The sequence below is a fragment of the Bombus terrestris genome, chromosome 9, assembly GCF_910591885.1.
Source record: "Bombus terrestris chromosome 9, iyBomTerr1.2, whole genome shotgun sequence".
Taxonomy (NCBI): domain Eukaryota; kingdom Metazoa; phylum Arthropoda; class Insecta; order Hymenoptera; family Apidae; genus Bombus; species Bombus terrestris.
Genome location: NC_063277.1, coordinates 12,547,022 through 12,570,047, shown reverse-complemented (window position 1 = coordinate 12,570,047; position 23,026 = coordinate 12,547,022). Strand labels below are relative to the sequence as shown.

At 34.6% G+C, this 23,026-nt stretch overlaps 1 protein-coding gene across 1 annotated transcript in view; it reads right to left on the bottom strand.

Moving 5' to 3' along the window:
- Nucleotides 1-9,939, bottom strand: part of LOC100649025 — a 48,315-nt gene extending 38,376 nt beyond the window's left edge. The window contains exon 1 of the mRNA XM_003397525.4: nt 9,594-9,939. The gene's annotated coding sequence lies outside the window, so the exon portion shown is untranslated. The remainder of the gene's footprint in view (nt 1-9,593) is intronic.
- Nucleotides 9,940-23,026: the final 13,087 nt, after the last annotated feature.

Sequence of the window (23,026 nt, the reverse complement as noted above, 5' to 3'; positions counted from 1 at the left end):
TTGGTAAAGTTTGAAAACAATCTGGAAGAAAATGTATAAATATTATAAGATATTTAGCATAAATATATATTTTTCAGAGTTTAGAAAAATATTTAAACAGTCGATTATTCATTGTGTTAACAAGATTCGATATTCACTCGGATCGTCTTTAACATTTATCGTATGTTTTATATAACTATTCATGTTGTATATTAATTTTTCACTAAATATACGTTCGCAGTAAATATCGTATAATTAATATGTACATTTTCAAACTAAATCTCAAAGTTCGTTAACGTAATATGTAACAATCGTACCTCGTTATAATGTCAATGAAATTGCAAAATGTTTCCCAAAGCACGTACAATATGCATAGTATGCATAAAAAATGCCTCCTAATTTAAATGTTTTAATATAATTAATATAATGTTTAATATAATTTCCTATTCGCAAACCTCACGTATTTATTATATTACTTGTGTATACATATTTTATTTCATCAATTATTACATGGATTACTGCAAATATTATGTATTTTATTAATCATTAAGCAGATCATATAGATTAAAAAATATCAGATAATAAACTTCTGATCACAATGAACGAAAAATTTCACAGAATAATTTACATGTTTCCCAGTAACTTTTTACTTCATATTTCCATCGTACACATTTAATATCATTGATTTTCAAATAATTAGTCCTATTATTATTGAAATTCCGTCTCAAATCACATATTCGACATTTTATAAATGCTTTTAACCAAGAGAATTAGTATTCCATGCTCCTATTAAGCAAACGTTATTTGCCTCTTTCGATGCGATTTATCGTGTACATCTATTTATACCGTACAATCGGAAAACGTCAAAGAACACTTTTAACGAAGCACACAGCAGAGCTGTCATTTGTCGTGATGTTTAATATCGGCGGTTTATTCGCGGCTTGCCTGTATGACACGATTTTTAGTAGAAAAAATATTAGAATAAAAAACATCGGATTGACAATACAAATTACCTATAGTCCCTGCTATTCCATCGAGAAATTATTTTCGCTCGAAACAAATACGATTCGCGGAAACTGTTGAGAGAAGCATCGACAGCCTGTTTACATATTCAGCTTTCACTCAAGCTTCGAAATATTCTCTAGTCAGAAACGTTGCATCGATATTTCCTTGCCGAGCTACGGTCTCGCAGACCCCAACTCGCTATCTGAATTTTCACCGTCTAAATACATCGACAAACAACTTGTTTTTAACGGAAATTCTTCATATTACACCCTCGAGCGACGTTCGGCTCTGCGACTTCGTTTTTCAATTTCATCCACTCGTTGCTGTCTGTGCTTTCGACTCTTCGCTCTTTCTTTCTTTCTTTTTTCTTTTTTTTTTCGTTCCTTCTTCGGCAGCTTGTTTTTATACTTGGCATTACTCTTCGTGACGCCATTTTTGTAACTCAAGATGCTGGATACGCCGGTGGAGATAAATTAATGGCTCGGAGGCGATTTGTCAGACGACCAGGAGGTACTCAGAATGATACACCGTAGGTCAAAAGTTTGGAATTGCTACGTGTTCCACAGAATTCGAGAGAATTTAATCCTTACGTGGACAACAAAACACTCGAGTATCATATAGCGATGAGAATATCACTAGCAGAAGGAACGTAAGTCTGATTAATTACAATTGTAGGGTGGATTTTTACGTATCTATGAAGTTGGTAGATGCAGAAATAGGTGAAATTCATAGGAAATGGAAAAATACGTAAAATATCCAAAATGGAGGGTCTGTTACGTTATGACGTTGTTCTATTATCATTGAAACGTTCTTATAGGTGAGAAGAATACTTGCTTAGATTTTATTTGTTTATTTATATTTGGATCAGGGATATTAATATTATCAATATTGATTTATGTTAGTCCTTGACTGTGGATTTTGAGTAGGTGGATGAGGCTATGCATGACAGATGACTTTAAGGGTAAGACGATTACGAGAAGAATGAAAACGTGGGAGGATCGTTTAGGGTAGGGAGATTAGGGTGCAGGATAACTTGCGATACGGAGGACACGTTTGCCCGTTAAGAATGATATAATGTTGCTTCAATACACGTCTAATTTGAATCTTTGTTTCATACAATTTATCTCTGTATTTTAACGTTATGATTATCAGAGAAAATCCCGAAGATGTGGCCAATATATATTTCGTCGCAGGATGGCTGCGAACCATAAGATCAAAATTTATTTTATGCGGAGTAACAATAAATTCCGAGTATTAAGTTAAGCTTATGAAAAAGTATCTTCTGCACTTCCATTAGCTTCCAATCACCAGTAGTATCATAAATATTTCGTAACGATTATTAAACAACGGTAATTAATAAACCGTACTATTTGTTTGAAAATGATAAATCGGAGATTTTTTATTTTTATAATTACCAAAAATATACAGAGTGGTTGGTAACTGGTGGTACAAGCGGAAAGGGGGTGATTCTACGCGAAAAAAGAAGTCGAAAATATAGAATAGAAATTTTTCGTTTGAGGCTTTGTTTTCGAGAAAATCGACTTAGAAAGTGTTCATAGAAATTTAATTTAACTTTAATAAACTTTATGATTACTTCATATTATTTCATTATGTATTCCTAATTTTCCGTTACGGCAAAAACAAACTTAAACTCCGATAATATCCATCGAGGCAACGATCTACAGTGAGATCCGTTATAACGAGACGTGGTAAAGTGCACGCGTACCGAGCGAAAATTCGAAGTCGATTTTCTCGAAAACAAAGCCTCAAACGAAAAATTTTTATTCTATATTTTCCACTTCTTTTTTCGCGTAGAATCACCCCCTTTCCGCTTGTACCACCAGTTACCAACCACCCTGTATATGTGTTCTTAGCAAAATTTACAGTACATTTAGACTAGTAATTCTAGTGCCAACAGAATAATCACAGTAAATTGTAGAAATCCTGGAACAATCAAGTTTACGGACTTATCCACGAAATATGTTTGTTCAGTGAATAAAAAACCTTAAAGATGGTTCGTCGTACGTTAAATTGATCGACGTTCATTTCATTTTACTTTCCCAGCATTTTGATGGAGGCTATTCACTGTGACTGGGGAACGCGGTCTATCCATATACGCTGGTACATTTCCTTCGCTTCCTTCATCACTTTTCCATTCTTTCTCTCGCTTTCGGTTTAAGGCAGTGACGAACGCGATCAAATTTCACGGAAGTCGATTCGAAAGCTCCGGGAAAGCTATCATATTTCTCGCCGTATCGGAATTCGAACGGAGATAACGGGCACCAAGTAAATTCGGTCGTCCTTTGATCAAGCGTGAGTAGCCAGCGAGAGGTGAGTAGCTGGCGAGAGGTGAGTAGCTTGACCCGTGCACTGGCCGGACAAATGTAGTCGCACCGGTGGTTCAACTGGCCGCGAGAAGCACCGAATAACTTTCCAACATGCATCGCTGTCGCTTCCATTCCCATCGACGAAAAATTCTAACCTTCCGCCTATATTTTCGTTACTCTTCGAATTAACTTTTCCAATGCGAATTGTTTTTTCTTTCGCGTACGTATTTCACCGTTTGAAAGTTTAATACTGGAACTGACCAAATGACCAAATCGTAACTTTTCATAGAAATATTTTGTTGTTGTTATCTTGCACAAGCCATTTTTGGGAACTCGAATAATTGTTTGTACGGATAAAAGCTTTTTCTTTTTATACTATTTTTTGGGTTTTAACATAAACTCGTCGTGTTTTTTCTTTTTATTTGTTACACAGGCGCGAAAAAGCTCGTCGCGTCGGAACAAAACTCGTACTACGCGTTAACGAGATCAAGTAGGTAAAAAGCTTCGTATAAATTTGCGAAAAGTTTAATATGCTTTATCGAAGAGTTATAACCGTTCGAAGATTTTCGGGAAAGTTGTGTTTAACGATCGCAGGAATATTCGAAAGAGTTCGGTGATCGTTAAGATCGATGAAAGTCTGCGTCCTTGGGGAAGCAAGAAATTTCCAACATTCATTGTAACTGTCAGAACGTTTAATAACAATTTTTGAACGCTGATAACTCTCAAATAAAGCATTTTCGGACATCGATTTATACGATCTTCTTTTTATCTACTTGACCTGATTAACACGACGCGATATAAGTTTTGTCCCATCGTTTCTTGTATAAACGGCGTGGAAGAGAATACACGTTCGAATCTCATAATAACTTGAAATTATGGACGTTGATAGAATCGACAAGATTAAGGATATTTTCGAGACAATTGGAAGAATTTCTATCGGTGAGACAGAGACATGTTTGAAGTTGTAAAAAGGAAAGGCAAAAGTCTTTTGTGACGAAGAATGGCCAAATCACTCGGGCATTCATTCGATTCCGAGATTCTGGGGTAAATACAGCACTGCTTACGGTTCTTTTACTGCAAACTACACCTTTTTCCAGTTCGTGACCAAGTATCTAGGAATAGCGTTTCTCTCTTTATTCCTATTTTCTTTTAATCTTGCCATTTCGCTGAAAAAATCTCGAAGCACAGGATGCTTTTAATTTTCCTCGTACAAGTTGCAACAGCATAATAAACTGTTCATGGCAGCATTTGAATACTCGTACAAACTTTTTTATCGGTACATCATGTCTTATAGAATGGAAAATTTTATAGACAGAAATATAGTTCCGATATCATAAGTGTTGTTCTATGTGCTATACATTTTGAAATCTGCAATAAAAACGTTTTATGCAACACGATATTCTCGTAGAAGATTTTTAATTCATTGCATACCGTGATAGTCCGTGAACAGAAAAAATTCAGTCCATTAAAATGTTTAAATATTCATTTTGCATTATGGTCATGTCACGTTGACGTTACGTTATAGAGTCGTATCGACGTGACACGAAATTTATTACCTACATTCCGAATTTCCTGGCAAATTTTGTTGGATATCAGAAACTAAGTTATCAATTCTTCATATGTTGCTATAATTCTGTACCGCAGTCGACGTTTCATATTCCGTGATGCAGAATTTCTTGTTAAGCGCCATATTTCACATCAAGTTCAAAATTCTCATAAAACTTAGCAATATAACAGGGAATAAAACTTCAAGTAGCTGTTCTGCCTATTTTCATTTGTTTCGAATAATTGGAAATACAATGTGTGCTATTATTAAATTTCTATATCGCGATCACGTATATTATCGATGTATTAATTAATTAATATGTAATTATCTATATCATTGTAATACCGTAGTCGTATCAAATACAATCTGTGTGCAATTACTTTCGAATCATTTTTCGAAATAAAAGATGAATGATGAAAAAGGAAATTTTTATTGCGATAAAAGTCGTAATACATAGTAAGTAGTAATATGGTAATTTTGCCTTTAAGGCAAACATTTGAACAGGTTAAAAATGACAAAATGTTGGGAAAACGTATTTTTATAGCAATATGAAGCAAAAACGCTATCACGCCAAGGATTCTTTCAAATATGCAAAGTTCGCAAAACATGGGAATAGATTTCACATGGAAACTTTTTGTTAGCACTTAGCACATAAGACAGGTATTGGAAATTCGATCAGCAGCGAAGGTTAAAGCAATCTATTCCTAAATTATCTCTCGTATCTTTCAAAAAAACCAATCTCATGACACTTTATAGCTACGCGACTTCGAATCGTTAGCAGCCTTGTATATCTGGATTGCTCGTTCTCAACAAGCACTGTACCAGCAATTAGACTAAAATCGTGGGCAAGTGAAGTAGCGCTAAGAAGGTAATTGCTTTCGACGTTCTTTCAAAATATACGTCGTCGTCAATATGCATTTGCAATTGGCACTGTAGCAACTAAAAGATTGTAATTATTATGCGTTTTACTGAAACCAAATTGCTAAAAAGCTGGTCAGCTTGTTTTGATGAATCGAAGAAAAGACTTGACAAGTGATTTTCGTCCTTCGAGTTCGTAGAAAATTTATATCCAAGTAAGACATATTGCTATCTATGTTCGAAGCATTAATTGCAAATTAATGATCAGATTGCGTGCGTTTATGCAAATTTATATTTTTATGAATACGATTGCAGAAATGAAAGTTAAGCAGAGATACGTTTTATTCGTTGAACAATTGAAAATATTTATTATTAGAAATATATTAAATTGTAAAGAATATTTTGCTTTGGCTATTTGTTATATTCTGGGCATTGTAGGTATTTTTGCATTTTTAAATTTCCCATAAATGCGTAAATATTCACAGTTGATTAATAATAAAATAATAAAATTAATAACTTTTAATAGAAATAATAAAGTTATAGTAAATGAGAAATGTGATTTCGGATTTTCGTTTATTTTTAAATATTAGTAATCCCTTTCGTTGAAATGTTATTTTCAAACGCATAAATGATATAATGTAATATAGCAATATTATGTTACGAGCAATAAAATGCCACTTTTCAGCTTCGTTTGTATTTTTCAAACAAAATTCGTGTTTTCCTGTGAGTTACCATTCTAGATAAGTGGTTACGATGCTCACCGGGATATTTGCTAATTTAGAGAACGAAAATCAAGATCGGTCGTTTGATACTGTGGCGAGTAAAAGGGAATTATGTGTTCGAATGAATGTGAACGAATTTCCTCGGTACCAGATACAAACGAGGAGGATTTAAAAAAGAATTGGAGATAATTGTGAGATACTTTACAGTTAATCGAGTTTACATAGAGCTTTTCCTTGTTCTAAAAATCGCGGAAGCAGCAATTAAAAGGAATTAGTAGAGATTAACAAGAAATAATTATTAATAGACGTTAAAATGTATGAGAAAATATAACGAGAAATTCGATTTCTGTACTGAATTAGAGAGAAAAAAAAGTTAAGCGTGGAATCGAACATGAAAAAGTACGATTTAATAAAAGAAAAAGAAAAGAATTATTTAAAGTAGAACAGTAAGAAATTAGTTGAAATTCAACAAAGCTAATAATTAAATTTTTATTATAATTGAAAAGCTTTCAATTCTAATTTCCCAGATGTTTCAGTAATATCCGACAAATTTAATAAATTAAGAAGATCAAATATAAAACAGCGGCAGAATATCCGGGCTATAAAACTGTCTAAAACCTCATTCTGTCGCATAATTCACTATTAACCTCAAGAGAACACGTCTCAAAAAGTTTCTTAAACTATTTCTCTTCAACATACGCGAGTTTCACATCACTTTAACAACGTTAATCATTCCTACGTATACGTAAGAGGGGCAAGAAAATTACCTTTCCGAACTTGCACCATGGAACCGCAGTCAACTTTTCCAAAGCTTTCTCTTTCTTACGGATTTCATGAACGTCCACCAGGTTGCAGAGTAACTCTTAAAATTCAAACTCATAAAATTCATATAAATTACGAAAAATGCTTAATTTTATCGAAATAATTGGCACCGTTCATCATCAAACAGAATCTAAAATATTCGTTTGCACGCTGGAGTAAGCTGATTTATTTATTTTAACATATAACTTATTTAAATAAATAATGATGAATTATTTACATTAAATGAGAATACTCTGTTAATAGACGTGTAAGGTATTTACAATATCCATCACAAATGATATTATTATACGTTAGAGGTAGAGAAATCTCTGAAATTTACACAAGTATAGAGAAATATACACGATACACGTCTGTATCCAGTCTCAAGGGATGAACATGTATTATAGAAATTTGATATATCTGTCGTATGTTAGATTGAAACATGTAAAAGATCCAATTTCTTCTGGTATTATCTTTCTAAGCCTCTTTTTTCCCAACAAATATTTCTATCTTGTAGAATATTTCGGTAACTGTTTTAGAACTGTGAATTTGATCTTTCACAGTGAACTTCATCTTTTTTATTTCGTGTGAATGCACCTTTATTGAGATTTAGCGAAGCGCGACCAGTTGAATAACAGGTTCCGTATTGTATTTACGATTTAATAAAAAATACTCTTTGTCGAGAAAGTTTATTTTATATTTTCCTTTAACAACACTCATAAAGTCATTTCGCGTGTATTTACTATATTTAGATATAGTTAGCCTAGAAAGTTTTCAAATTAAACAAAATAATCCCAACAAAACATATCGCAAGTATACTAAAAATGTGACACAACTCAAACTATTCAAAACTATTTCAAACTTGGTCAAAATAATTATTAAAAAAAAAAAGTTATTTTATGTAATTTTCCATTTTTAATCCTCGAAATTCTTCTTTGATGGCTGTAATGTTCTTCCGATATCGGACTGTATCATTTTCTGCTGCCACACTTTCGGAAAACACGTGCAATATACTTTTGTCTCTCAACAGCATAAGAATCGAGAAATCACGCTGAGAAACTCAAAGAACTGCTCTACGACATCCAGCTACATCTGAACTCCAGATTTGAACTTTCGTGACCATTGGTCATTCCCTCGTGCACACACTTACGCATTGGAGACAAACACCACGACATGTCACCGTATATCTCTCTATCCAGCATAAACATACTCGAGTAACTAGATACTGAATTTCCTACCACACCCTGGCACCCTGATTCGCCCTCTAAAATCCACATCCATTACAAACACGCACATTAATCGACATCCTCCGCTCCAAACCATAATTATTCCACCTAAACATCCTTTGTACATCGTACTAACCGTTATCCTATAATACAAATCTCAACGTCTCCAACAGCAATCTCTTCTTCTTCATTTGCAATAATTAACATTATCAGGATGAAGATTCTAAAACCATAATATCTATCGCAAATTATTTGCAATAATTATTTATTTTCTTTTTCCTACGGTTACGGTTTATGTTAAACCATAACCATCTACGTCTTAACCCATTAACAGACGCTGTACTAAGAGAAATACAGAGATATCAAACGAGCCTTAATGCGGCAATATATCACAGTAAGCCATCAGGTAATCGCCATCAACAACTATCCTTTCATCTCTATTTCAAACGAGCATTATACCCAAATTATTTATTACAAATTATTTCAGGCAATTATTTATCCCAAACCATAACCATCCAACCAAAACCATCTACTCCTTCATACACCATGTATCATATTCAGCAATCAAGTAGTACACACCTCGGCGTCTCTAACAATAATCTCTTCCTCTCCGCTTGAAACAACTATTACATGCAAAATATTTATTACAGATTATTTAAGACAATTATTTCTAGCAAACCACGAACATCCAACCAAAATCATTCATTTCTTTATGCATACCATGCATCGTATCAAAATCATTCACTGCTTCATATACGATACATCACACTAAGCAATCAAGTAGTACACTCCTCGATGTCTCCAACAATAATCTCTTCCTCTCTGTTTGAAACAATTATTACATCCAAAATATTTGTTACAAATTTTTAAGACAATTATTTCTCCCAAACCACAGTCATGCAAGCAAAATCGTTCACTCCTTCATACACGATACATCACACCAAGCAATCAAGTAGTACACACCTCGGCGTCTCCAACAATAATCTCTGCCTCTCCGCTTGAAACAACTATAACAGCCAGAGTGTTCCTTACGAATTGTCTAAAATTCAATTTTTTTTAATTCCGAGCCACAATCATTCATTCCCTCATGAACACCATACATCAAATTAAGCGGTCAGACAATACACACCTGGACGTCTGCTACAATAATCTCTTCCTCTCCACTTGAAACGCAGCTGTGAGTAGAATACAAGCAGGTCGAAGATCCAGAGAAGCGAGAGTTCACGACCCTTTCGTGTCACCTTTTTCTCACCCAGCACAAATTGTCCGACGCACCCTTAGTCAGCTTCAGGGTATTAATTCTCGTCGTAGCGTAATGCGAATGATTACGAATGATTCCCGGCCGACGGAAGATAGATTTGGCCGGTTACGAACGCGGCTAGAACGCCGACTGAAACGTCCCCGGCGCGACGGCGTCCGGATGAATGTTGCCGCTCGTCTAACGACGGCTGCGGCGGCGGTAGCCTGCGCGGACCGGTTGCCACGGCTCGCGACAGAGAAACCGAGAGACCAAGGGGAATGCACGCAGGATCGAGCGCTAGGCCCGATAGAAGGGGTGGGGGGTGCGTAACGAGAGAAACAGGGATGAGGGTAAAGAGAAAGAGAAAGAGAAAGAGAAAGAGGGAGAGAGAGAGAGAGAGAGAGATAGGGGTTAGGTCGTGACGCCCAGTGGCGTGTAGCGAAGGAAACCGCGAGAGAAACGAAGAAAGAGATGGTTTTATGGCGAAGGTAGTGATGGGATCAAGTTCACTATGAATGCTATATGAGTCGCTCGTTTGTCAGGTCGATTAATTCCGTGAAACAAAATGTGCAGAAAATTGATGAAATTATGTGCGGATATTCATCGATCAAATGATTTGGATCTAGAATTTTACAAGTTTTAAACGATAGATTACAACCACTTTATTAACTTGGTTCACATAGCAATGGATAAGTAGAAAAGAAGAAAGGGGTGGTTCTATGGTGAAGATAGCGATGAGATCATGTTCACCATGAACAGAGTACGGTTGCCGAGTAAAAACGAAGAAGCCGATGATTTTACAGTAGAATTCTATTTATCTGATTTCCACTCATTGGAAATTTCAGTTAATGGCTGATGAACTGAACTCTTGCTAATTGAATTTGCTAATCTGAACGCGAGCTCCTCTTATGCAAACGAAAAATAATAGGCAATGGGGGAAATTGGCGGGGTTCTGTTGTATGAACCTCAATTATGTAAACTGCTTTTCTTACCACAAATTCAGATAAACGCAATTCTATTATATGGCATATGACGCAGATAATGATGAATTAAGTTTACTATAAACACTGTATGAGTGATACGTAGAAACGAAGAAGGCGATGATTTTACGGTAGAACCGCGTTTATCTGATCTCTACTGATTGGAAATTTTAGTTAACGTCCGATGGACTGAGCTTTCGTTAATCGAATTTTTATCTAATCTTATTTGAACGTGATTCTATTATGCAAACGAAAAGTAGTAGGCTGTGAGAAAAATTGACGAGTTCTTGTTACGTGAACTTCAATTATATAAACTGTCTCTGCCCGGATAAGTTCAGATCAATGGAACTTTATTACATTAGCTCTAGGATCAAGTTCAGAAACGAAGATCGCATGGCTGATAAGTACGAACGCAGAAAGGGATGTTTTTATGGTGAAGGTAGCGATGGAATCAAGTTCAGTATAAAAGCTCTATGACTTATGAGTAGACTATTGGTGTTTAAATAAAATTATATATTTTTAGATATTATTAAGTACATGAAACCTGAAAATAAATGTTTACTTTATATAATTCACATATTTTATATATTATATATATGTTACATATCTTGAACATATTGGGGATGGTAAAATATAGTTTACCATAATGGAATGTCGTAACTCCTTAACCTACAACTACGGGCATAGCCTATAGTACGATGATCGGGGTAAACGTAAACATTACGGGCATAGCCCGTAGTACGTACTACACAAGTCGTGCGAATGGCTCGAAGGCTGCGCGAGTTTGTTTACGTTTTCGGCCCAAAATTCTCGAACATAAATCGTAGGTTAAGGGGTTAAGAAGAGTAATAATTAGATTCCTAATGAAATGTTCGGAAGAAAACATAGAAGAGGAATTTTTTGTATAAAGCTTAGCTTTTTTCTGGTCTTATTCAACTAATATCTTTGACGTCCACAAAACTTCGATTATATTTATATCTATTCGATATTCATATATTCAATATGATACATATTCATGTATATCTGTGAACATAACAGATGCTTTCCCATGTTAGCTATTTTGTATCAAAATATTCCTGTTTGATCACAAAGCGACATTACAATAATAAAATCAACGAAAGTGTATTTGTTGCGTATTTCTTTCGTGATCTTCGCATATTAATTCTCAAGTAATGACTCTACTCAATGCATGTTCGAACCTATTTGCCACGCGTTTGAACCCATCGCTAACTGAGGCTGTTTTAGGCTGAAAAAGGAAAGGTAGTGAATAGGAGAGGAGATGGAGAAAGAGAGAAAGATGTAAGTCGGGATTATATGGGTTGGAAGAGATCTTGGAGGTTGGACTGGGTTGTAAAGGGGAGAGAAACTGACACGAGGAAGAAACGAAAGGGGGTGAAGAAGGTGAAAGCTGAGAGTAAAAGTGAACGAGTAAGGGAGATGAAAATAGGGTGGCTTCGGATTTGGAGCAGAGCTTCGTCGTTTGGCAGAAAATTTCAAATAATATTATTCAAATCAACGGAAATTTCATCTCTTGGGTTTCCCTGCGAATTTTATTTCATGCTGAAGAAAATATTGAATATTTTTTGTATGTATATGTATATTATATATACATACACTTCGTAACAGATGATTGTATGATAGTGTGGATGTTGATAAATAAAGAAAAATTTGCTCACATGTTTTAGAAACACGTAGAATAACAAAAGAAAATTAAAATTGGACGTAAACGACTCGCTTTTCCCCTGTAGAGGGTTACAATTATATTTGAAGTTTATATTCGAGAAATAATCTACCTTTGAAATCCTTCATCGAAACATTAAATTCATGTTTCCTTTCTCGAATGGCAAAATACACTTGTCATTGTATGAAATCGACTCTGTACTTATTTCTTTATCCGTTATTTTCAGTTTGGTAGAAGTACAGAAGTATTACAACGCGGATAGTATTGTTTCTTATTATATCGTATCTTCAATTCGATGTTATCCAATCTCGTTATAATTCAAGCTATACGTATCACCGAGATATGCTTTGTAAATCGTGAAAGCGAAACAAAGAAGAAATGTAACGGTTCGATAAGACGAAGAGATTGAGATAGATTGATGATCGGTAAGAAAATATAGAAAGAGATAGAGGCAATGAAACGGAGGAGGGTGAGGTTGGATTTGTGGAAGCGAGGAATGACGAAGCTGGACGAATTGCAGTGAGAAGTGCGACGAAGAGAAGAATATTGAAGGGACGTCTGTGGAATAATAACTACGCGCTGATGCTGAAGAAATGACAGTGCGTATTTAAGAAAGGAAGCAATGACGGTGCAGATAGGGTTGGCATGTTGTACTTGCGGGTGAGAATGTAAGAAGAAAAATAGAGGAATCGGTTGGTGTCGCGTGGGACGCGTATGACGCGGAAAAATAGAGTAATCTCGAAGAAAGTAATGCGAAAAATTGCTGTACTGGGAATGGGTAGGGGGAGGGGGCAATACGCGGGAACACAAACAAGAACAAGGTGCGTATGTAAAGGGTGTTGGATTTTAATGAATTTACTCAGCTATTTAGTAGTTGCAAAAAGTATTCGAACGTAGCAGTATATTTTCTAATGAAGCGTTCTTTTTATCAGCGTTCATTTTTATCATTTCAATTTGTGTAGTATCAAATTTTGATGGTCGTACGAGGATATTAACTGATACAAAATAATACAGAATTTAACATACTCGGATCTAATTAATTAACATGTAAAATATAACAGAGATTCTTTTAGCCTTTTCGTGAGTTTAACAGAAACTTCTGAACACCCTATATCATCAACAGTAGTAAACTTCACTACTATACTCCGCAACAAAGACAAGAAAAAGTAAGTAGGAGCGAAATTCAAATATCAGAAGCTTTTTACTTTAAATTCGCAACAGTAGTAGTCGAGAGAAAATTACCAGGGCATAGAGAGAATTGCTTAACAAAAGAATAAGTAGATTATTAAAAAGGGATGAAGGAAAGAATGGGATCGCTTTTAACTTGCAGTATGCAGGAAATGTGAGAAAGAACTGTTACGAGAAGTTTGCCAGCGAGAAAGAAAATAATTGGGTTGCTAATGAAGGGAGATTGAATGAAACAAAATAAAAATTTCAATCACGTAATGCGAATACATTGTAACATAATACCTCTAACATAAGAAGAAATTATCAAAAGTAAAGTACAGTAAAGGTAATGAAAAGTAAGCTGAAATCACCTTAATAAAAGTTGTGTAAATATAATTTGTACATATTTATAAATAATAGTGTTATTTTAATAAAGAAAATTTTTTTTATTTTTGATCCATAAAAGAGATAAAGGAGAAGGATCTGATAATAGAGAAAATAATTAAATTTCTTTAATGAAGAGAGATCAAAAGGATACATATTAAACCTTCAATTATGAGTGTATAGCAAAGATCGAAAAGAAGAAATTCCTAGAGGATGAAGTTCATTTATAGGGAAGAGAAATAGGTACATTGTTAAAGGCAGTGAATAGGATTAAAGCATCAAGAATATTAAATTCTGAATTCATAAAAAAAGTAAAGAACAAGTATTACAAAATAGATGGAGATAACTTATAAAGAGAAATAATTGGATTCCTAATGAAATGTTCAGAAAAAAATATAAAAGAGGAATTTTTTATATAAAGCTTAGAATTTTAAATGTATAGTAGGTAGATTCCTTTTTGTTGTTTTCTCTCTGGTCTTATTCAGCTAATTTGTGACATCTGGTGCGGTCGTGACGTAAAATTAATGTTGGATTATAATAATCCCTTAACAAAAGATAGAAAAAATATATAACGTATTTTAGAAATATTAGAAGACTACCGACAATGTTATCCAGGTGGAAGCAAACATACTTTTAGGAAAGATATTTGTTAAGAAATATGTATCTCGAGTATTGCTTTGGCTATCATTTTTAATTCAGCTACGTGCAATTTTCTGATTTCATTGAAAATGAAATTTATTATTCCCATATTCGTACGATCTACGATATTTTTCGATGTAATAGCAATTTTCTTATGTGCGTTTTCTGTATGAGATATCGTAATAATATCGTATTAATATCTACATGTACTACATCGATAATAAAAAGGATAGAAATTACCAAAGGTCTAGATAAAACGTTCGTTAATCAAAAAAATAAATACAATTGCTACCAGATGGAAAAGAACAGAATTGGGATTAAAACATCAAAGGTTTCTGCCTTTGAATCTACAAGGAAAATGCAAGAGAAAAATTTATTGCGAATTAGTTAACCAGTCAAAGTAAGTAAGCCAGTAAAGAAGATGATCCTGTTGCTAACGAAGGTAGAGGTAAATAGATAAAAAATAGAAATACCAACCAATAGGTAGAGGACCGATATAAAAATAGGTGGCTGAACAAAGGACAGATATCAGACTAAAAGATTGCAATCTAATGCGTTTCTATAAAGCGGACGAAACTAATTATTCCTTTCTAAAAATAAAAAAGAAAAATAAACTAACGAGAAAAGATCATTTCGAAAAAACTTATTCCCTTTCGTATAATTCCTTAACATTATAATGTATAATATATCGTGTCATTAACAGATATAACCGTAGCCATTTTAATATTTGGTAAGATACGAACGATCAGATGTATCATATACAACCTGATAAATCTCTAAAAGTTAGACAAAATTAATCATACCTTATCATAAAGGAAAGCAAATGAAAGAAAGGGTTAAAGGACAAAGCGACAACTAAATTACAAAGAAAAGTAGAACAGAAAGAAGCGAGTCACGATATGGCCATGAAGAGATAAGGGCAGGAAAGTGTAGCATAAATTGAAGCGTGAGTCGAGGGAAGTAACGAAGAAATGGGTTTTGCCTTCATTCAGAGTAACCGTTGAGCAAAAGAACAGCTATGCTGAGTGAACGGAAGTACAAAAAAACGAATGAGAATGATATCGAAGGGAAGGACGAGGATCATAGAGGAGAGAAATGTAACCTTCTAGATTGTCTTCACGATGGTATGGATTTTCCTAACGTTAGACACCAGAGCCAGCAGGTACTTTTAAACGAACCTTCTCAACTCTGCCAGCTAGCGGTCTGTTACGCGTGACGTCAAGCCATCGGAGTTATAATAAAAAGAAGAGAGAGAAAAAAAAAAGAAAAAAACGAAAGCATATACATATATGCCCGTGTACCGTGTATGTTCAATCCTTTACAGATTGTGAAATTTTTACGAAATTTTTATTTCCACAATTTCCCACGTTTTCTTCCTCTTCTCTCTCTCTCTTCATCGTTATATCTTGTATAAAGTTTAACGATTCGACGAATCTCTTTTTTTTTTTAGTTCTCGTTCGCTGTATCAGTATTTTTGCACTTTTTTGTTCAATTTTACGAGAAAGGTTGAGCTTCCGGCACGAAACTCTATTCGTATTTTATGGAAGGAAACGAGAACACCGGGAATTTTTCCGTTCGCGAATACTCATTATCGAGTGTTATTAGAAAACTTCGACTCTCGTCCGGTGAAATTCCTTTTGTTTCTCTCCTCCGCTCTTCTTTTTGCATTATTTGTGGTGTGTATTTGTCCTTGATTGCATCGCGAAACGACGGTAGCAGGATCGATGCGCGCCTCCCGATCCTGGAATACATCGTTTGTATAGGTCGCGTTAAAGTACGTGCTCTGGTTGTTGTGGCGAATTGTAAATCATGGCGCATTGAATTCTACCAACTGCATGTGCAATTCTACACGAACAAATAATGTTGATTTACATTGGTAACAGACTTCTAGAATTATTAGAAACGATAATAAAGTGTCTCTTTCGTATCTCGTCGTTAATGAAACAAATAATCAACGTGGTTCATGTGATCAATTAATTTCCTACAGATCATTAAGGAAGATATTTACTTTGAACATTGTGATTAAAATCCTATGACACGGGAAACAAGAAATTCGTAGTATCTGTATAGCAAAGTGAAACGCAGACTTGCATTTAGCGATGAAAATTTCGTCTCTCTATCTGTCAAAGGATTTCCAGGATGTTTCTGAAACTTCTCAGACACGTCGACGAGTGATCGGTTTCGAACATGCACTCCTTTTCGTCGGGCTTTATGGAATTCGATCGGGAATTCTTATTAGAATCGTTTCGGGTGTGAAAGCAAGCCGAGCACGATATAAATTCCGTCGCTTTGAGACGAAGATTGCGCGTTACATCTTTTTCCTACCATCTCTATCCAAACGTTGGAAACGTATCCATCGGCTGAAATTCGCCAGTGACACGAATTTCTTCGCCGAACGGATGGTTCGACGTTTTGGCGATTTTTCCGCGATTTTTTTAGACAAAGCGCCCCGTTTCCGGCGACACGACGATTCCAATTCGCGTTAAAACGCGACCACACAGAAAGAATAGCGGCGAAAGATTGTTTCGATGGCAAAAAGGATTCCGAGGGATTTGATGGATACTGACAATGTTTTAGAATACTCGAAAGTAGAGGATTTTTAGCGTTCAGATTTTTAATGAAAATTAATAATTGAGACGAAAATTCTGAGCAGCGACTAAATCTTTCGTAATTTCCACATTTTTTTATCAACACGGTGTTCCTTGTTTTTTTAAATGTCAGCTTATCACGAGCGTATCAGAAAGTTCGATAAATAATGAAAATCATAAACAGAGATGAAAGTTCCTTCTTTGACATTTTGACAATTAACGCAATTTGGCTTGAAGTTATTAAGTTTCGGTTTATTTGGAAAATTTTAAAAGTTCGTAAGGTCCGAAGAAAATTGTAAACAGCGATTAAAGTTCTTTCTTTCACGCTTTCAATTAACGCAGTGTCAAATTACTTGTTTCTTAAGTTCCATTTCATTTCACATCTATTCAATGTTCGGTAAAAAGTGAAAATTGTAGATGGCGCTTAACACTCGTTCGTACTTTTAACAGCATTTAATTGATACTTGAATTGGTACTTGTATTTTTTAAATAACCAAAGTCTTTCACGTAAAACCCATCGACAATTTTCATACCATCAAAACATCGCTCAAAAGACAAAAATTGTAGGACATTTGAAAAATGACGGTATTAATCAAACGCTTGAATATGTCATGAAATTACGTGGTTGATTATACTTTATTGTTAGAATGTGCGAGGTTAGGTTCATCGAGGTAACATTATAATATAGCGGAATAACTAACTTCGTTAACTGATGAATTGTTCAAAATGTCTCATTTATGGACGCGCACGGATTGGCTTCGTTGAATCAGATACGAGTATTATCTTGCGCGCTAATAATCCATCTTGCAAATATAATTTTCCAAGCGTCATCCAACCATCATTCTGGTTCTCCAACATGGCTGACAGTTTCTATAGGACCTTCTCATTAAATCGAAAAATAAACCGATTCGCGTATCGCTTATAATATTATCTGTGAACTTTTATGTATTTTATTGGAAACGTGTTAAATTCGTAACTATAGTATAGTCAAGTATATAACCTAAACTAAGAGTTTTAAACGTTTTCCAATATAGGGTGCATTTCCAATGGAGCGCGAATTTGTGGTTTCCTTTGAGCATTTCAGCTATGAGCAGGAAAATAAAAGTTTAAATCAAAGTTTAAATCAGTTTGAAGATTTCCTATTGGAGGATCGCGTAACGTGAAATTAAAGTTGAAGGTAAAATTACGATACAAAACTTGGCTTTTCGGCCAATTCGTCTCAAATTGTGTTTAACGTTCTTTCGATCGAATATCGTGTATTCGTGTTTTAACAGGCAAACATTTACTATTAGGTCGTCCGAAAAGTTTCTTTCGTTTTATAAGTAAATAAATAATAAATACACAATATTTTTAGTTTTATATTATTTTATCGAATTACGTATGATCCATTTGGTTTTATCAAGATAAAGATCACAACGTTCGACAGATTAGGTTTCATGTTTGTATAAAGCACGTAAAAATACAAAAGACGTGTCTGTAAAAGAAAGATACTTTCCGGACAACTTAATACTTTTATTTTGTTTGATATTTCCTTATTATCGTGATTAATTAATACATACCATTGTCAAGCTGAATACGTTGCATTACTCGATTAAGAATCTGGCCTGCGTTCTCTGAGTCATTCTCGACCGAATCCTCGTCTTCTATTGTAGAGAAGTTTCTTAAATTTGAAGAGAATAACACGAAGAAATCAATAGCGATCTACACGGCACGTATCTTGTTTTGAAGCCATGCCAAAGTTGTTCTTAGAGCGTTAGAAGTCCTTTTGCTTGTTAAAACAATAAGATTATGATATTAAAGTTCATACGCTGCGATCGGGTTAATATAATGTTGCAAACACATTAATGTTGTTATATTACATTAATAATTATTACCTGGAAGGAGTGAATTCGTGATCCACTTACATCTGATAAATTTAATATAATTACTTAACTGCAGGAACCGAGTTGCTGAGAGAATTCTCGAGATCGAGAATAATCATCCTCCTCCATGGTATTCAACGTTGATTAAATTAATATTCATTTACTCTGCGTCGTACATTACGTTGATTCCATCAGTATTCTCTGTTCTGGCTTTATCCTAGAGTTGTTTTAACAGTTTTATAGCGATAACCCGTAAAGCTTGATCTTATCGAGCCGTTCCATCACGAGATCCACTTCTTCTTGGCACGTTATCAACTGGTCAATTGTAATAACATTTTTATTTCTCGTCTATATTCTGCATACGCGTGGAAGCCATTCGTGTTCTCGAATTTATTAAACTTTGATGTATTCATTCCTCAAGTTTTCCCGTATTCCTATTATTGGTGAATTCGTTCGTGAGTCTGGTGAATGATATTGGAATATGGAACATGAATAGTACGAATTGAAATATATAATTTACTTTCGCGTATCTATCTTTACGTCTTCGTTGCAGAAATGCGAGATTAGTATTTAATCAAAATTATTAACAGGAAGAATAATATTCGCAAAATAAGATGGAGTGTCGTGTTTGTTATCTTCAATTTATTACTTCAAAGAATTTATCAATAGGAGGAATAATATTCGTAAATAACGCAGAGCTTTTATTTTTGCTTGTTGTTTTTGTTACGTAATAAAAATTATCTACTGAAGAACTTATTTCCAACTGAAAATGTGAACGAAAAACACTACGCCATGTACTTTATTTTTTAAATGTTCAATAACAACTTGCTGGTTATACCAACGAAATAATCGTTATATTTTACAAATATTAAATAAAAATCTTAATTATCCAATTACTTTAGTTCTACAAATGTATTCGTTGTTCGACTATAAATTACTCGGTTAAATGTACATAATCGAACGATATTCCTCGAATCATCGATCATTCAGAAAAATATACACTCTTTACTCTACAAATTGCTCGAACCATATCCAGAGTAATAGTGTGATCAATTTCCAAGAGCAACGCCATCTTCTGCAACCTATGGCACACCGTTTTGCCTCTTTATAGGCTCACTGGGGAGAACCACCACAGTAACCGCTTTCTAATTGCACGTAATGTGACCTGAAATTCCGCAAAACTTCTAACGAAACGAATCCATCGATCGAGTAATGTCGTCAAATTCATTAAAATCACTTTAAGCTTACAACTTTTATCGGATTTCCATCGACGAACGAGGATACTTCGCTGGTTGGCGGCTCTCACGATCTTCCTTATCGAAATAATTAATCTGTAAGACCACTTTATCGTAGAGTCCGATCTGCCGGAAGGTAGTTAGCGTGAGCTCGTAAATTATAGCACGCCAACTGTCACGATTTTCGGTGGAATGTAGATGTGCCACTATGTCCGGGGAATATCCCCTAAGATAAACGCCGGAAGCATTAGCAATAAAGCGGACAGAGAAAGGGTTAACACGAACGAGATGGATACATCGGTTTGGGATTGTGTTCTATGGGAGTTGGAATAATGAGAGATGCTATGGTTTATTAATAGCGACGATGTTCGAAGGAACGGAATACAATGGATTGAATTATCAATGCTAATGGCGGAATAATATGATTCTATTTTTTTAATTCTATTTGCGATCGCGTGGTGGCAAGGTAATTATATTTAATTATAATTTCGGTAATTTATTTGCGTCACTTATTTGCGTAAATCGTGTCAATCTGCGATAACGAATATATTTGGAAACTGATTTTCCTTTATACGAAATTTGAAATAATTTGAAGCTTTGTCCAAGTGGAACTATAGCGTTATGAAGAATTATAGGTTTAACGAGCAGGTAGTAGGAATTTCGTTCTCTCCTATTATTTGTGGTCGCATTAGTCGTTTACATTGATTATTGTCGTTTGCAAAAAAAAAAAAAAAAAAAAGAAGAAAAAGGGGAAAATGAAAAATTAAGATTGTAAATTGCTACATAATTTAAAGCTACATAATTTAGGTAACAACGCGATAGTTCTTGTATATGAATCTGTGCATTGTGTTTTTATATCCGACTATTGCACCGAGCTATGACTTTCTTCGTTGTCCTTTATAGTAATTTTCATATTAAATTGTTACGTATAAATAGCAAGACATCTTGAATTCATAAAGATCAAATACAAAAATAACGTGCGTCAATAGATCGAACGATTTCTTCGATTTATAAATAAACTGCAACAACAGCCATCGACATCCGTTTCTACCGATGTCCGCGATTCCTTCATTCATTCCGTTTTCGACAATTAAAAAAAATATCCGCCTCATTGGTAAAGAAAATTAGTAAATAGTCGCCACGTCGTTGAACATCTCAAATAAATGAAGTTTCCTATTTACAACGAGCGCCCTCATGTAAAATTAGAACTTCGTGTTTCCTGCATCAATTTAAGCATCGCGAATGCTCGCAAACATTTCTCGTTGATTAACATACGATAAAAGACGAAATCGAAAAGCACGACGATCGTAACGTTCGACATTCGCCAATTGTATAAATTAAATGAGCAGAGGTAGAAAATGATGTTTGAGGTTAGGTAGCAGAGTAAGACGAAGATAGAAAGACTGTAATAGCGTATCGAATGCATTATTCAGATCGCATATATCGATTTATAAGTGTGTCCTGAAACTAATAGCTAAGTAGTAGTGGTAAGTAAATATAGCTGTAGCGAACTGACAAGCACAGCTTTCCGGCGGAGGAATATCGACGCGAAGTTTCACGATTATCGCCTAACCTCCTCCGGGGACGAGAACCAGGTCGTGGATATAACCCTTTACCTTTGGTCTCATGATATTCGTCTAATTTAATTCCGTATGGATCAATTACGGGTTAAACGCGGTGGGAATCATTGCTCTTAACGTTATTCTACCTCGATAATCTCCGTGGAAACTGGCGGTGATCTAATACCATCGAATGGTAACTGCTCGATAAATAAGCTTCCGCGAAATTTTTTTGTTCCTCCTTGGTAAGTTTCGTCGTCTTTTGGTTGAGAGTCATTCTCTTATCGTTGGATCACATGTAACGCGCCTTTTCTACTTGTCAGTTTTATTTTATTGAGCGTTTTCCTAGCGAAATTATTTCGTAATTTTCTTTAAAATTACGAAAAAAGGGACAAAGGCAAGTTTCGTATATCATTAACGTTATGAATAAGACACAATGAACGAACATTCAGATACGAAACATTCAGAATTTAACATAAAATTACTCGAGAGCAAATACGCTTTGATTTATGGAAATATGTACATACATACAGAGTTCTATAATTTTCTTTTTTTATTCTGCTATTCTGTTAATCTTCAAATTAGAGCTACGTTATAGTTAGTTTCAACTTTTTCAACTTTCTATGAAATCTTGTGAAAAATTAATATTCGCATCGATATATTTATCGATGAATTTAGAGATATCGTATGGAGCTTCAACGCAGAAGCAACATGTTAATAAATTTCTTTTCTGTAATCAATTTTGTTGATTGTCTTCTTAACACTAGAACTACTATAGTTAATACGAAGCTATTTCTTCCAAAAACCAGTCAAAATAACTGGTCTTTAAAAAATACGTGATAATAGAATATTTTTATATTTATTGATTTATTACTTTTTTACAGAAGGAATTCCATGTTATATAGTACATTTTTGGTATTATTAATCCATCTGGGACCATCATCCCTAAATGAGGGTTGACACATTTATAAAATTGTAGAACCAGTCATTTTGACTGCTGTGGTATTTCTAGTGTTAGCATCTAGCGATCTAGCAAATTTTCCTGATATCATCACATTGAATGATACGCAATAAAAATTTTAAAAACGTGTGGGAAGTTGTACAAAAAGAGGAAAGTGGTTAATTGGGGTTCGATAAACAGATTGCAGGATCCTTTTACACTTTGGCAAGTACCAGTCAGTTTTAAATAGCCAGTTAAATATTTGTCTCTATACGCTATTATGTTAA